The 17,622-nt window shown below is 42.9% G+C and overlaps 2 pseudogenes; one reads left to right on the top strand and one right to left on the bottom strand.

The window, feature by feature from the left end:
- Positions 1-7,677: 7,677 nt before the first annotated feature.
- Positions 7,678-7,795, top strand: LOC124546301 (annotated as a pseudogene).
- Positions 7,796-14,487: 6,692 nt separating this feature from the next.
- LOC124546367 lies at positions 14,488-14,605 on the bottom strand (annotated as a pseudogene).
- Between the last annotated feature and the right edge of the window lie 3,017 nt (positions 14,606-17,622).

Here is a 17,622-nt window from a genome sequence, read left to right as displayed (position 1 = left end):
TTTGATCCAGTAAACTGCACACATGTATCGCGCAGTGCACAACCGTAACTAGTCCTCTCAAGTTCTTGTACGGCGGTTTCTAAATGGAGTACAAAAACGATGAATATGTGGATATGCTTTTGGTGCTGGGTGTATCTGATAACCAAGCTGCTGCTGCTGCTGCTGCTGCTCGTGAATATGCTTCTGCACGGTACCCTCAAAAGGGCCAGTCCGATGACGTTTCTCATCACCCAGAGCAACGCCTTCGGGAAACCAGGTATCTTCATCCGCAAGTAGCAAACAGTGGTCATCCAAGGACTAGACTTACTCCACAAACAAAGGACATGATTCTTGGAAACCTTCACCAGTCGCCCCGTTGAAGCATCCATGATATTGCAAGACAGTTCCAGATATGTCAAAGACAGGCTGTTCAAGTGGTGCACGATGAAGAACTGCATCCATATCATTAAACATTAACCCAACACCAACGGCCAGAGGACCACATTCGACGAGTACAGTTCTGAGAATGGTTCTTGCACCAAGCGAAATACAACGAGCATTTACAAATAACTCAATATGGACTGACGAATCTGGTTTCAGTTGTGAAAGTATTTCCTAACTACGATAGCCATTATTGGTTGGAACACTACCCACACTTCACCCATGAGTCCGCAGCTCGTGGCCGTGCGGTAGCGTTCTCGCTTCCCACGCCCGGGTTCCCGGGTTCGATTCCCGGCAGGGTCAGGGATTTTCTCTGCCTCGTGATGACTGGGTGTTGTGTGCTGTCCTTAGGCTAGTTAGGTTTAAGTAGTTCTAAGTTCTAGGGGACTGATGACCATAGATGTTAAGTCCCATAGTGCTCAGAGCCATTTGAACCATTTTTTTTTTTCACCCATGAACGTGGTTTTCAGGTACGCTGTGGCATAAACTTGTGGGCTGGAATCGTGGGAGAAGTGCTTTTGGTCCCTTACCTATTTCTGGACAAGTTGAATGCACCCCTGTATCATATGTTTCCTTACAATACCTTATTTGACGCACTAGAAATGTTCCACTTGGCGTTCTGGGCCAGCCGCGGTGGCCGAGCGGTTCTAGGCGCTACAGTCCGGAGCCGCCTGACTGCTACGGTCGCAGGTTCGAATCCTGAATCGGGAATGGGTGTGTGTGATGGCCTTAGGTTAGTTAGGTTTAAGTAGTTCTAAGTTCTAGGCGACTGATGACCTTAAGTCCCATAGTGCTCAGAGCCATTTATACTATTTGGTGTTCTGTGACAGCTATGATTTCAGTATGATGGTGCACCATCACTCTTTGAAGTAAATATTACTAAGAATATATCAATGAAGCAGTTTCCCAGGTAATGGATTGGTCTTGGAATTCCAATGTTCTCGCCTCCATGTTCCTCACACCTTAGTCCACTAAATTTTTATTTGTGGGGACTCTTAAGGGAACAAGTTTATAGTACTCCACCCATGGATGTACACGACCTAATAGCTCATGTGCGTGCCGCTTCGGCAGTTGTGTAGGGGCCAGCAAAGTATGATCCAGCGAATGACGAAATGTTTGCAAATGCAAGGCCAGCGATTTGAACATCTTCTCTAAAGTGTACATACTGAGTCTGTGAAGGTAAGCCAGGACTTCAGACGTACATTATACAACCAGTATGTGTAGCAAAATGTGCAGTCTGTGTTGTTTTTGTACCTAACTGGACACACACGATGATACTTTATCGACTATTATTTTCTCTGGGCTTTAAGTGTGTCGTGGACGAAATAAAGTGGTCGTTTACGTCTGTAAAAAATTCATGTTATGCCTTAACGTTTAGGTAACATAACACAAAGAAATACACAAGATACCGCATTGTGGAGTTGTAAATTGGTTACAGTTTTAACTGAAAAAAAATTTGGAATGAATGTGACTGGTGCATCTTTCAGCACCAGACTTTCGTCTGCATTTCCATTCTCCACATCATTGGCTCATCTCATTGAGCTAATGGGACAGCTTTGGCACAACGGAGACCATGCTACTTGTTCTTGGCTATACTGCATGCGGTTACAGCGTTGCCAGAGCTTTATTTTGTAAATCGCATTTCTGTTAAACCTGTTGGTGTGACTCGGTATTTCTCCACACACTTATATCTTGAACTGGAATGAGGAAAAACGAGAAGGAATCGCGCGGTTTGAGGCGCCATGTCATGGACTGCGCGGCCTCTCCCGCAGAAGGTTCGAGTCCTCCCCTAGGGCATGGGTGTGTGTGTTGCTCTTAGCATTGAGGAATCGCATGCCGACTGCCATGTGCGGCATTTCTTCTTCACACTGTATTGCACAATTTGTCAATACCGCTCTCATAGGTCGATACTATTGTGAAATAAATACTGAGTGTATAAGGACCCCTTTTGCTACATTGTTTTACATCTAATCAGAGTTGGTAATTTCCAGTCTGTTCCATTCTAGAGCCATACTCTGCAAAACCCAAGTTGTACGAGATACTTTCCACAGTACAATATACCTGGGACAGTCAGATGAAAACCAGCCACAAGTGTGGTGTCACCGCCAGACACCACACTTGCTAGGTGGTAGCCTTTAAGTCGGCCGCGGTCCGTTAGTATACGTCGGACCCGCGTGTCGCCACTATCAGTGATTGCAGACCGAGCGCCGCCACACGGCAGGTCTAGTCTAGAGACTCCCTAGCACTCTCCCCAGTTGTACAGCCGACTTTGCTAGCGATGGTACACTGTCTACATTCGCTCTCATTTGCCGAGACGACAGTTTTACATAGCCTTCAGCTACGTCATTTGCTACGACCTAGCAAGGCGCCATATTCAGTTACTATTCTGAACAGATAATATTGTGAATCATGTACCGTCAAGAGCGACGTTCTTCATTAATGGATTAAAGTTAAGTATCAAAGTAATTATGTCCTCTTTCTGAATTCTAATTCCTTGTCATGTTCCAGACCTCACGTCAGTATAGTTCTTCACTCCTCACGCCAGCCTGCGTGAGCTAAAACGCGTGCATTTCGGCCTCCTCTAGTACCACGGTGTTGGCTCTTATGCCAACACAAAAACAAGTATACCATGGAATGGTTCCATTCAAAAGCAGACATTTATCCCACTGAGGAACGAGCTGATCAATTCCTGTTCCATAGAAGCGGTCGGCTACTGACGGATCCACAACCGCACCGCCTCTGATATTTCTTAATCTGACTGAAAACGACATCCACGCATGTCTTTCTTCACGTTGCCAAAGACTGAAAACCACACGGTCCGATTGTAAGGGTGGGGGTGGGCGTTATCGTGTAACGAACTGCCTCATCCTGGCAACGTTCGCTGGTGTGATGACACGGCTCACACGCTGCTTATACAGATACGTCTCGTTGTTGGTGGCAATAATGCAACTAACCCCGCCCTACGCAGAAATAAGTACTAAAAATCCCTATTAAAATCTGCGTTGAGGGCAGATGTAGGGCAAAATTTGGAAAAAATTCTAGTTTTTTTATTGCATAATTTATTAGATCGATTCCTTAAAAATTAAATCGCAAAGTTTCATAATCGAATTCTAGCTAGAGAAATGTTTTTAAAAAGTTTGTTTGGGCGTTGTGCCTGTGATCCACACCTTCTCCACGTTAGAAATTTTTTGTGCGTGAATTTTTCGTTCATCCAACGGAAACGAACTGCAGATGAGTTTAGAAGTCAGGAGTTCAGTTCGTCAGCGCACCTATCAGTCTGATCACCGAAGTATTGTGCCCGTTGGACTTTATGGACCGGCAGTACACCTGTGGACTGTTCGAGCAAGATTATTTTTGTTTACAAAGTGGTATTTTTTAATAGCTTGTGCTACATACGTATTTCAGTTATTATTTTTGCATATTTCAACTTTTTTTTTTGCTTGAAATGGGTCGTAACAATGGACACATACTCAAAAAAGTTAGTAAACGTCGAATTTCACATGTAAAAGCAGAGGAAATTTAAATAACAGTGTTACAGGGCTGCTCCTAAGTCTGAAGAACAATTTTCGACGAAGTAACTGAGTTCATCGAAGAAGAAAATTAGTGAAGGAATTGATGATGCTATGTACAGTGCCATAAAGAGTTTTCCAGCGGATTTAGATTAACTGACTTAGAAACGCTTTTTCATGTGCATATTGCAATTATTGGTCAAAGGGCCTTAGACTGTATGATGACAGTGTCCCCAATTGTTGTGAAGATAGCTGCATATGATGCCTGTCTAGTGTTCAATAGTCTAGGCGTAGGTAGGGTTAAGTACCTGCAGAGACTAGAGTTCTATCCAGGTGCAACCAAACTGCAGATACTCAGAAGCATCGATGAAGTGTGACTGGACAAAGCTCAGGAAGCAGTAGAAAAAGATGCAAAAGTTGGCTCGGCAAAGGAGGTAGGGGAAGAGATTACTCCAGGAAGACGAGGAAGAGAATAAATATTATGCATACGGACAGCTTTTGTCACTAGAGGTATAGCAACATTGTTACAAATTGAAATAAAAATTTTAAACGCGAATTGCCGTAAACTGACTTTTCTGAGCTATAAAGTACCTTTTCTCAGGAATTATAAAAGCTGACATCTTGAAATGTGGCATAGTTCTTAAGAATTACTTATTGAATAATCCTGAGCAGCACTTTCACGTTATCTTTTCTTTGAGAAAAGTTTCCCTTTAAAATTGGAGAAAAACAGAGCGCTCACGGGTAACACAAAACTCAATAGTTAATTTCAAGGCAACTTTGAACTTAAACAAATATCTGTTCCACACATTTATTAGCTTCTTATGCAGATGTTAACTGTGAAATTCCAGTTTTATTGCTTGATTAGTTTACGAGAAAAGATGCATTATAGAAACAATGGTTATTAACAGTTCAAATGCTTATAAAATGCATGTCGATGAACGTTTTCAAACAAAAATTGCAGAGAATATCATACACTATGGTGTACATAATAATCTCAAGTTTTACTATTTTAGCTACTAAAGTTTTGCATATATGTGTGTTTAAATACAAAATACTTTTTGTCTTACTGCTGTCCTTAATGAGGACAACGGTATGCGTCCATTCCAATGCAAAAATTATCTTTAAAAGTTTCAGTAATCAAGCCACAATGTCAAGAAATATTTTATTGTTGCTAATAAAGTCAGAAGGATTAAATTTAATAAAATACGTAATCGTCAGTAATACTAATCGAATCCACACTTAGACTGATGATCTCCTACTTAGTTTGAAAAATGTTAAGTACTATAAACCTTCAAAAATCTGAACCACACGCTGTCGAAGCCAATAACTAATGGAAAATTTCAGATTGACGAAGCAGGACGTTAAACACAAACCTGTATACTTGGCTGAATGCTAAGGCAGAAGGTCATTCTGAAGCCGCGTAGTACCAGGCATAAGTTGTTCATGAACTCAAGTTAAGGCAGAAGTTTTTCTGCAATTGCATAGCGTCAATTAAACGCCTGTTTGGTCTGGTAAGTATGAAAACTACATGGTCCCACATGTCTGATGTCAGATTGAATATGGTGTAAAAGTGAAGTGTCACTGTTCCTCCCGGTGGGAATTATGAAACCTCGTACCCAATTATATGTTTAGCTTTTCCCCTTGTATTTTCCAGTCACAAGCCTGAGTGCCACGAAAGTCTCCTTACTACAATAAGAGAAACTCTTATCAAATCAAATGCTTATTTTCAGTCTTACAGTACAGGTTGGGAAACAGCCGTACCTCTGATGTCATAACGTCTTTGCCAATAGGACCTGTACTCCCTAAATGCTACAGTATTACTGCTCTTAGGTTTGAGCTAAGTTTAGAAGTGGGTGATAGGTGGTATTTTTGCGTCCCGTGCCAGTGTTTTGGAAGTTCCAATCTGCCGACAGAGTTGTCTTTCCTGTGTACAGGAGGGGAGCACTTTCCTTACACAGCGGAGGCGGTAACAAAAAATGGTTCAAATGGCTCTGAGCACTATGGGACTTAACTTCTGAGGTCATCAGTCCCCTAGAACTTCGAACTACTTAAACCTAACTAACCTAAGGACGACACACACATCCATGCCCGAGGCAGGATTCGAACCTGCGACCGTAGCGGTCGCGCGGCTCCAGACTGTAGCGACTAGAACCGCTCGGCCACTCCGGCCGGCGAGGCGGTTGTGCGTCCTCTGTGCTGTGCAGAGATGGCTGGCTGCTTCCTGGCACCCCTCTGGGCGGGTAGCAGCGCCCTGTCATAAACTCATTACTCTGGAGCCGTCAGACCAGTATCCCAAGCTTGCTCTGTCCATTTTGAAGAATGTGTGCCTTGTTCCTTTATTGCTCAACTCTGGAAAGAAGCTTCTGCCCTTATAAGCTAGCCCCAAGTACATAATAATGGCAGCTACAAGTGTAATAAGAATTGAAAAAAAGGTGATACGTAAAAAAGACGCAATACATGTACACCCTTTGTTTAGATATTATTGAGTCATTGAAAATCTTCATCTCACTACATTCACCTGACTTAATAAGCTATAAAAAGGTAATCAAAAACGACTTAAACAGGAGAAATGGCTCATTAAATCCTGACGTTTTTTATGGAGCCGTAACAGGTGGAGCCGGCGAAACCGTGGCTACAGTTGAATCCTGATCCATCTGGAAGAGCTGATGCTGTGGTTGTTTCTTAGTAGCTGTGACCATGCAACTTCCATCCACCGACAACAGAGAGACAGTGTTCAGGTTGACATCCTGCAGAAGCCTGTAACAGCGAAGATTCCTAGAGCTAACTCTTCATTGTTCCTCCGCTCGCTGCGCAGTCCTTCCATTACGAGATGATTGTTGAATATTCTAATCAAGATTTATTCAGATTAAAATTGTTGTATGTCATCTCGCACACATTTACGTCATCTGATTGATGTTAATACCGTCGTCTGTGTAATTGGTGCTATTTACTGTGGTGTCGGAGGTATCCTTTAGGGTCCATGCAGGCTTGGTCTACTGATGGCAACAGCCACTGGTTTTCCCTTCAGTATGTCGTCAAGTGTTATTGTCGCATGTAATCACTCTGTGTGGGCCTGAATTTGGCGATTGCAATGCCAGATGAACAGTACGGTGTCTCAGAATTACTTATTCGCAGTTCTTTATGACTTGATACCCGCCAGGTTAGCCAAGCGCTCTAACGCGCTGCTTCCTGGACTCGGGTAGGCGCGCCGGCCACGGATCGAATCCGCCCGGCGGATTAACGACGAGGGCCAGTGTGCCGGCCTGCCGGGATGTGGCTTACAGGCAGTTTTCCACATCCCTCTCGGTGAATACCGGGCTGGTCCCCACGTCCCACGTCAGTTATAGACATCTGCAGACATCGCAGACATCTGAACATTTTCGCACTATTCCATGGATTACACCAGTCGCAGACAGTTGGGGTACACTCATTCCTTCCCAGGGGGTACAGGGTGGCGGCAGGAAGGGCATCCCTTCACCTAACATTGCCACATCCGATTAACCATTCCGATCCTGCGTATCCGCGGGAAAAACGGCACAAGCAAAAAGAAAAAAGAAAGAAAAATTCTTTATGACTTGATGGACGACAATTTTATGTGAGCTTTGTGCTTCTGGGGGAAGGTATCTCGAGATGAGCTATGTGCCACTTCACCTTACAGACGAGCAGAGGAAGTTATTTCTCTGTTGGCAGTAGGGATGGCTTTGTGAGTCAGCCAATAGAATTAGTGGTTACCCTTTAAAGGATTTCCGGCAACGGCCTTGCCGCAGTGGATCCACCGGTTCCCGTCAGATCACCGAAGTTAAGCGCTGTCGGGCGTGGCCGGCACTTGGATGGGTGACCATCCGGACCGCCATGTGCTGTTGCCATTTTTCGGGATGCACTCAGCCTCGTGATGCCAATTGAGGAGCTACTCGACCGAATAGTAGCGGCTCCGGTCATAGGAAACCATCGTAACGACCGGGTGAGCGGTGCGCTGACCACACGCCCCTCCTATCCGCATCCTCATCTGAGGATGACACGGCGGTCGGACGGTCCCGATGGGCCACTTTTGGCCTGATGACGGAGTGCTTTAAAGGATTTTCGCTAGCGAAATGTGGAGGATTCCCTTATATGCTGAATACATGCTTGAAATCACTCATGGGCGGTCTTCTGTCCACTCCCCTTCACTAGTCCATAACTTTGAGGATACTAAGCTGTGGCTTGGAAGCTCTGAACGCTAAACAAGTGACACAGTTTGGTAAAGAGTGCTGATTCAAATGGTCTGCCTCGATCAGTAGTAACTGAGGTGGGACAACGAAAATGGAAATCAATAAAGTGACACATTGTTTTGCCTTGGTCATCTCATTTAATGATAGTCTTGATGCAGTGGATTACCTTGTCAATTGCTGAAAGGATATAACGGAAACCACTTGAGATGGGGAATAGGTCAACGAAGTTTAGGTGGGTATACTGAAAGCAATCCTTAGGGATTGAATGACGCCGTGTTTTGGTTGTGCATGCCGTCCTAGTTTAGATCACTTGCTTGCATTCAAGGTTTATAGTCTTTTTTGTGATTTGGCCAGACAAAGTGGCCTGTCACGAATTTTGCTGTTGGGTGGACCTCTGGATAGGAGAGCCCATATACTTAATTTAAGAAGAGTCTCCACTTGCTGAGAGGTAGTGGTCAAAGACAGTTCTGCATTTGTTCTGAGAAACTGGGAACCTGGATGTGGTGTAATGTATGTTTTCGTGTAATTGAATGTCCTGTAGCAGTGTTGCTGCTAGTTCATCATAGTCAGTATCTACTAAGAATACACTGATCCCGTAAAGACAATCTGCCATGAAGCTGCCTGCACCAAGGTGATATCGAATGTCGTTTCTGAATCGTTTAATATAACGTATAAGGATCGATCAAAAAGCATCCATTTGAGGGCGTTGTTGCAGCATATATGCATCGTACCGTGACTCTGATGCGAATATATAAGAACCGGCGTGTAGGCGAAGGATCAGTGTGGCATTCATGTCTTTCCGACGTGCTTGTAGTAAATGTAGAAATGTGAACTATGGCAACGTTATTACCAAATACATTCAAACAAGACCAACATGCAGCTATTCTTTTTGTGGTTGCCAAAGCACAAATTCTGGGAGACATCCATCAAACTATGGAGAATGTGTATGGTGCAGTACGACTGTCGAAATCACCACTGTGGAATGGTGCACCAGCTTCCATACTGGCCACGATTCGACACAAGACACCTGCCGATTTGGGAGGTCAGTCTCGTCCATCACATTCAACAACAAGTAGACGGTTGATGATGCAGTTAGGGTGGACCATTCGTGCACTAGCAAACGATCTTGACATCGGATTCGGTAGCATGCAAAACGGTATCCAACAGGAGTTAGGCCACTGTAAACTCTGTAGCCAGTGAGTTCGCTGGTTGCTGAATGCCAAACAAACAGCAAATCAGATGACTGTTTGCCTGAAGCGCCACATGCATTTCAATGTGAAGACAACACATTCTTTGAGCGCATTTTTGCAGGAAACAAAAGCTGGTGCCACCACTGGGAACCAGAGTTGAAAGCATTGACAAAGCAGTGGTGTCATCCTCTCATCCCAAGAAGTTTGCTGGAAGGGTGACGCTCATCCTTTCCTTTGATTACCAGAGAGCGCTACTTATTGATTTCAAGCAACCTGGTGGTGAAAACTGAGACGAAGGGTGCTGCTGCTTCATGATATCACACTCATCCCCGTATCACAAATGTAATACAGAAGTTATGGCAACTCTAGTGAGAGACACTTGAGCACCCACCCTATACCCCTGATCTCTCGCCATGTGATTATCATGCCTTCTGTTCCTTAAAAAAGGCCTTCAATGATTGACGATTCCTGTTGGATGATGATGTGCAGGAGGCAGTTACAGACTTCTTCATGCAGCAGAACATCTCGTTTTACCAAACGAGTATTTTCAACCTGGTTCTTCAGTGGAATAATTACCTCAATGCTCACGGCGTACAGATTGAGGACTGTATGGCCTTCGAATGGAAACTTTCTGATCGTCCCTTATACATAGCGAAAACTTCGTGGGCAACAATCTTTTGCTGCAAACGGCTGACGATCGGCTTAGCTGGTCAAAGGTCTGCCCTCCATATCACCTTTAAAGTGCCGTACAGTTTCGTACAACACCAATAATTCCCTTTCATAAGCCGACCACTTATGATGGAAGTCAGTCAAATTTCTGGAAAAGAAGCATAGTGGTTCTTGTATTCCTTATATGAACTGTTAGAGGACTGTTCTGATCATGGAATCACTCACGTGTGAAGTGACGGACAGGTTTGCAGTGGGTAGTGGGAGTGCCAATGCTGCAGCCTGAGAAACAGTCTTTAATTTGCTCAAATGCCTGTTGCATCTGCAGAGTCCATTGAATGTGTCTATTACCTATCTATGTGTACTTGCTAACACATTCATCGTTGGTGCCAGGATGGCAGCTTCATCAGGTAAGTGTTTACAATAAAAATTTACCATGTTAAGGAATCAGCTCAATCCTTCAAAGTTCCATGGCAGCAGTAGTAGACTAACGGTGTCAGTCTATTGTATTGTAGGCAACATGCCTCAATGCTAAATAAATGACCAAGTGTCACTTATCATCATTGATTACTATGTCAAGTTTATGTAAGGCATTGAAAACCAGTTCCAGACGCTCGTCATGTTCATGTTGAGAAGTACAGAAGACTTACATGCCATCTAAGTCAATGTAGCAAAAGGAAAATGTGAAAAGAGCATTGTCCATTAACCTTTTCCAAGTCTGTGCTGCAATTCTGAGTCTGCATGGCATTAAAAGGAAATCATAAAATCCAAAAGTGGTGATTATAGCCATCCTTGGTACACCCTCTTGGTTCTTCATAGCAATCTGAAAATAAACCTACTTGCAGTCCGATGCAATGAACGTGGAGGTACCAGATAAATTATAAGTAAAGTCCTGAATATTCTAAATTGGATAACTGGCAAGGATAATGCAGGCACTGAGAGTCCGATAGTCACAGCACAATCTAATTTACCATCCTTATTAGGTATAACATGAATGGGCGAGACCTAAGGACTACTGAACTGCCTGACGAAACTGGCTTTGTAATAACTCCTCTACAGTCACCTAGGTTGTCTGAGGTTAATCCAGCGCTAATCTACATCCCTTATTGGCGGCTGGCTTGGTGTTGGTTTTATGAACCATTCTGTTGCATGTAACACTTTGTCTGAACTGCACATGTGGCTCTGTTGGGGCTGGAGGGACACATATGGAAGAGGGAGACGGGAATACAGGTACCTGCAGAAAGATGCACTGGGCTGACTTGTGTCAGTACTGGTATAGACGGTGCAGGTTGCTCTGGTGGTATGTGTCTGCTGTTGCCAGCTGCCCTAAGCTCACTGACTCATTCATGGTGGTAACGTCAGAATGATGTGGCTGTTCTTTAATGCCTGCTCCAAGTGTGCATGCTCAACAATGGGCACATCTGTAGACATGCAGATTTTTCACATAAAGAGTGGTTCTCTCTGTGTACGTAAAGTGTTTCTCATTTGATGTGAGTAAGCTGTTACAGTTTCACCTCTGATGCCAGACAGTCTCGAAGTATTTGTTGATCCTGTTCGTATGTGCTGGCAGAAAGAAGAGTTTGTGAGCTGGAGATTGTGGAAGGCAGCGGAGGGGCACCAATGATCCCAATTGCAGAACGTCTACTGCTGTTATATAGAAGAGTTGCACATACCAAATGAGAAAAGACATGAAAATACCTCTGAAAGTCAGTCCTCAGTACTGGTTCCCTGATGTTGATGAAAAACTGCTACAAAAACATGCCACTAATCCCAGGTCCAAGGTTCAAGATGTTCTGTGTACTGCAATATGTGACTTGTTTGCTGCACGGATTTGGAATACAGATAAAGTTTTTTTCAGTTGTGGTAGCTCACATTGCTTGGTAATCACTTCAGACCCAATAATGACAAGGAAATATTGGTCGAGAGTCTGATCCAGTAGGAAGAATCATGACATACAGCTTGATTGGCTCTCATGTTAGTAGGTAGGAGACTTGCAGTGGTTCAATGATCTAGGGGGCTGATTGCTGCTCATTTTTGCTGTTTGGCTGATCACAAAATGCTGTGCATTTGCGTAATTTATCGCCGAAACATGAATGAAACCAACCAAGTCGTGGACGATTCCTCTTGTCAGCGTGTAGGATGTTGTTGTCATCTGCAGATGTGCTGTGGAAAACAATGTGGTTGCAAGATTGAGGTACATGACATTCATGTGCTGAGGTTGCATAACAGTTTGCTCAGCCAGCATAGTCGAGAGGTTATGTACTGGCATGGGAGCAAATTTGTTGAATGTAGCACTCGGCTCCTGCAGACAATTTGTGGTAAGTGCAGCAGCCATGTAAGATGGACCATAGACAGGCATGTTACAGAAATCATTATAGACAACAACCAGTTCACATGGCTGAGAGGCAAGTGGTACAGTTGACAGGAAGGGAATGTTATATACCAGCACACTAGCACCTGTCGTGGTGAAGTCTGACAATTTTGTTCCATCAATTGTGGGTGATATGATGACTGAATGAAGGTCATTGTCAGCTTCTTTTTCATGTATTGAACAGCTTGATTGCTTCTGGTGAAACAGGTTTGCCATGGTAAGCCATTGTTCATTATAGTAAAATGCAGTCTTCATCTTGAAAGAAAAAACAAATCCACTGTTTTTGGGGACACCACTGTAGTTAACAAGTCACTGAGTGTTGATAATAAGCAGTTAACACTTAGATAATTTAGCACATAAACTACTTTATTGATGAAACTTCCTAGTAGATTAAAACTGTGTACCAAGAGACTCGAACTCTACTTTATTGTTACTTGGTACACATATAACTTGACTTGCTCACTAACATACAGTACATGTCACTATAGTAAACTATATCACCTTGCTTGAGAAGACTCTACTTTTCCTCTTTTTATTGATCCTTTAGGGATCGTACCCCCCCCCCCCCCCTATAGAATGTATGATTCAGTATGTTACCACAAGCCTTTGCATCAGACCATGTGAAAATGTTAGTGATTAAAATGATATTCAAAGTTATTCAAAAGTTATTATAGGTTATCTGTCTTGAGCTGACTGCAATCTGATTAAAAAGAATTATGCCAGATGTGTTTAGCTTTTATTTATAAATAAGATGGCCACACAAACAAACATATTATTCAAAACTAATTATTTACTAAACACATGTTAATTTGTATGTATAAAATCACTTTTTCCCAAACTGTGTTTATATTAGATTTATTTGTGTAGTTTTTAAAGCATACTGCCATATCTGAACATCTGTAAACTGATAACGTTCCATTATGGGTTAATTATTTTAGAGTTTCTAATAATCAGTCTATACATTTGCTTTGTTAGATATTGCAGCTGCGACTGCCAAGTTAGTTCCAAAATAGTTGTAAGTTAGTGGTATTTTTTATATTCAAGTTGTTTTTGTATCTCAGATGCAGGTTTGTAAAAGTTCTTTCAAGAGCCATTTGGAGTTTGTTAAATCAATCTAATGACTGGAAATTTTGAGTACATTTTTGTTTTATCATAATAATATGACACAAAGCTACAAAGTTTTACTTCTCTTTTTTCTGTTCATGTCTAATTGACAGCCTGTTGCAGGTTGCAATGTCATGATTTTTATAAATGGTTATACTGCCACAGCTTGCATGTAGTTTGTGTCGAGCTTTATTTTCGAGGAGAGGCAATACAAATTATGTCATAAATAGACTTCAGTCTGTATTCCTGGTTGTTAGGAAATGTTCCACATTGCCATACTGCACTGAAAACTCACACACACCTGGTTTGAAGAGAGAATCATTAAACTGTGACAGTTTACAGTAGAATGACAATTGTTTATTGTTAGATAATGTATTTTATAGTAATCCTCCTGAGATCATCCTGTGATGAAGAGGTTTCCTGTGGCAAAAACGTTGCACTTTCCAAATGTCCCAAGCATGCTCACCCATGGTTGTGTCAGCAGATACTGTGGCCCGTTCCACATACTTGATTCCTGCCCATTGTAGGTGCATTACTCTTTTGTAAGGTGAACTGTCACCACAGTGGTGACTGTATACATGGGCAATAGGTTGGAGGACCCTATCCTAGTATTGTTCAGCCTTTAAAGTACTGTTGATAGCAGTGGGAGTTGTCTGATATCCACACATAATACCAGACCATAACAAGACTGGTCCCAGTTCCCTGTTAAACCCATTGGATAGTATTTCTGAGCTGTGAATAAGTACATGGTCACTGCCACACAATTATTTAATGGCCAGGTGCCAGGAAATCCTGTCCTTGTCAATACAGCATTGTAAACAAACAGAAACTGTCTGAATAGGTCTTCAGGGCTCAAGTGTACCAACCGCCTGCCGTGTCATCCTCAGCCCTTAGGCATCACTGGTTGCAGATGCAGAGGGACACGTGGTCAGCACACCATTCTCCCAGTCATTGTCACTTTTCATGACTGATGTCACTACCTCCTCAGTTGGCCTCACAAGGGCTGAGTGCACCCCATTTGCCAACAGTACTCAGCAGACCAGACGGTGACCCATCCAAGTGCTAGCCAAGCCCAACAGTGCTTAACTTCTGTGATCTGATGGAAACCAGTGTTACCACTGTGGCATGGCCATTGGTATACCAGACTATGAGCTACTCATAATAATGAGATGAATAATTCATGTAAAACATTTTATTTAAAGAAATATTCAAATTTTAGCAATAGAAAATCCAGGATGTAATAATAACAATATTGTGAATAGGATAGATGGCTAATTACCGTATAGTGGAGATGCTGAGACATAAAGACACACAACAAAAATATTGACAAGCAAATAAGCTTTTGGTCAAAAGTTTTTCTTCTTAATTAGACAAAATATGCAAACATACATGCAAACACAACTCACGTGGATATGACCACTGTCTCTGGTTGCCAAAGCCAGAGTGCAAGTAACAGCACGCGATGGGAGAAGCAGTCTGAGTGGTGGTGGTAAAGAGAAGGCTGAGCCTGGGCAAAGGAGGGATAGCAGGGTAGGGGTGGTGGACAGTAAAGTGCTTTATATGGGAGCATAAAGGAATGCAGTGGGGAACGGCAGTGCAGCTAGATGAAGTTGGAAGTTAGAGAGAGGGGGTGTGTAGTTGGAATAGAAGGCTTGCATAGTGCTGAATCAGAACAGAGAAGGGGATATATGCATGATGGACAGTGGCTAATGAGGGTTGAGGCCAGGAAGGTTATGGGACTGTAGGATATGTTGCAGGGAGAGTTCCCACCTGTGCAATTCAGAAAAGGTGTTGTTGGTAGGAAGGATTGAGATGGCACTGGCTGTGAAGCAGCCTTTGAAATGAAGAGCAGTGGGTCATACAGGGTGCTAAGAAACTGGTTGGACCAGATGTTTCTTGGCCACAGTTTGTCGGTGGCTCTTCATGAAGATAGACAGGTTTTTGGTTATCTTGTCGATGTATAATGCGGCATAGTGGTTGCAGCTTAGTTTGTAGATCACATGACTGGTTTCACATGTACCCCTGCCTTTGATGGGATAGGTGATGCTTGTGTCTGGACTGGAGTAGGTGGTGGTGGTGGGAGAATGGATGGGACAGGTCATCTAAATCTGTTACAGAGATATAAGCCTCGAGGCAAGGGGTTGGGAACAAGAGTTGAGTAGGGATGCACTAGGATAGTGTAGGTCTGGTGGGGGACAGAATGTAGCTGTGAAGGGGTGAGAAGAATAGTGGGAGGGACATTCCTCATTTCAGGGCATGATGAGATGTAGTCAAATCCCTGGCATGTTAGGTGATTCAGGTGCTCCAGTCCTGGTTTGTATTGGTTCATGAGGGAAATTCTCCTCTGAATGCTCTTCTGTAACTGGACAGTGTGACTTTGGAAGGTGGCAAGTGACTTGAGAGATAAGGCGTGGTACATCTGTTTCTGTACAGGACTGGGAGATGCAATGTCCATGGGTGCCTAGGCTGCATAGAAAGGACTTCTCGATACGAAATGGGTGGCAGTTTCAGAAGTGGAGGTATTTCTGGTGGTTCGTGGGTATGATACTGACTGAAGTACTGATGTAGCCATCTTTGAGGTAGAGGTCAACACTGAGGAAGATAGCTTGCTAGGTTGAGGAGGACATTACTTTCCGAACTGAGTCAAAGTGAATGGAGAAAAAGTGTAGAGGTTCTGGAGGAATGTGGAAAGTGTGTCCTCATCCTCAATCCATACCATGAAGATGTCATCAGTGAATCTGAATATGGTGAGGGGTTTGGGATTCTTGGTGGTTAGGAAAGATTCCTCTAGATGGCCCATAAATACAGGTGCCCATTACCATGCCCTGGATTTAGTTTAAGTGATCCCTTCAAGGGAGAAGTAATTGTGGGTGAGGATGTATCAATGCCCATGGTGACCAGGAAGCAGGTTGTAGGTTTGGAATCTGTCAGGCATTGGGAAAGGTAGTGTTCGATAGTAACAAGACCACCAGCATTAGGGATATCAATGTAGTGATGAGCAGGGCACCATTTGATAAGGGCACAGAAACTGTAGAGAGTTGGAGGAAATGGTTGCATCTTTTATATAGGAGGGTAGGTTGCAGGTAATAGGCTGAAGGTGTTGGTCTATGAGAGCAGAGAATCTCTGAGTGGCAGCACAGTAACTGAACACAATCGCGCTTCCTGGGTGGGCCTAATGATTTGAGGAGAGACTGAAAATCACTGTGGCAGGATTTGTAGGAGGATGAATCTCACAGTTGGTGGAGTCCTTGTGCCAGGTAATTCTTGCAGTTCAAAAAAACATATTTGTGAATCCTTTGTCAGAAGCTACGATTATAAGGTCTGGATCAGTTTTTAAGTGGTAGATTGTGGTTCTTTCAGCAGATGTAAGTTTAGTTGTACATTGAGGGGAATAGGAAACAATGATGGGGCAAGCTACAAGGTTAAGAAATTCTGAAAAATTAACAGGAGGTGATCTGCGGACAGCTGAGGTGGATCACAGTTGGCTTGAGGAGTGAACTGAGTCAAAATTTATAATTCATGGAAACCATGTGCAAACTTTGATTTTGCTAAAAGACAATTGTTTTACAATTAATATATCTTATTTAAAAACCTGGATTTTCATCTGTATAATGATCGTCTTGTCTTTCCTGAAAGTTATGTAATCTAAGATATATATTTATGTAAAATTGTTATCTTAAGGGTTGGTGTATGTTCAAATATTAACCCTTTAACTGCTCTGGGTGTGTTAATGCGTGCACCTTTGTACCTGTCCCTGTGTGCTCTGAACATGTTCACGTGCTCTATCAGTCCTTCTACGTAGTACTCTGAATGTGTAGAAGGACTGGGGGTGCTTGTAAACACATTCAGAGCACACAGCGGCAGGTTCACAGGGGCACGCATTAACACATCCAGAGCAGTTAAAATATAATCTTTACAAACAAAAAAACTGGACTCTTTATTTTGAAGACCTAATTTTTTGTCTTTGAGTAAGGTGTAGTTTTACTGCTAAAACATGTTAATTAATGATATATTTGAATCATAAAATTTGAGATTCTAAAAAATTGTCATGATTTGTTTAACCCCAGGGAGAAAGGAAGCACATCCAAAGTATTGCTCATGTATTCCCTACTCTTCCTGTCTTTTATGTTAATATTGAAACTGTAATAACTCCA

This window comes from Schistocerca americana, chromosome 8, assembly GCF_021461395.2.
Source record: "Schistocerca americana isolate TAMUIC-IGC-003095 chromosome 8, iqSchAmer2.1, whole genome shotgun sequence".
NCBI classification, from domain to species: Eukaryota; Metazoa; Arthropoda; class Insecta; order Orthoptera; family Acrididae; genus Schistocerca; species Schistocerca americana.
Note: the sequence above shows the minus strand (reverse complement) of the source record. Positions and strands in the feature narration are given on the sequence as shown.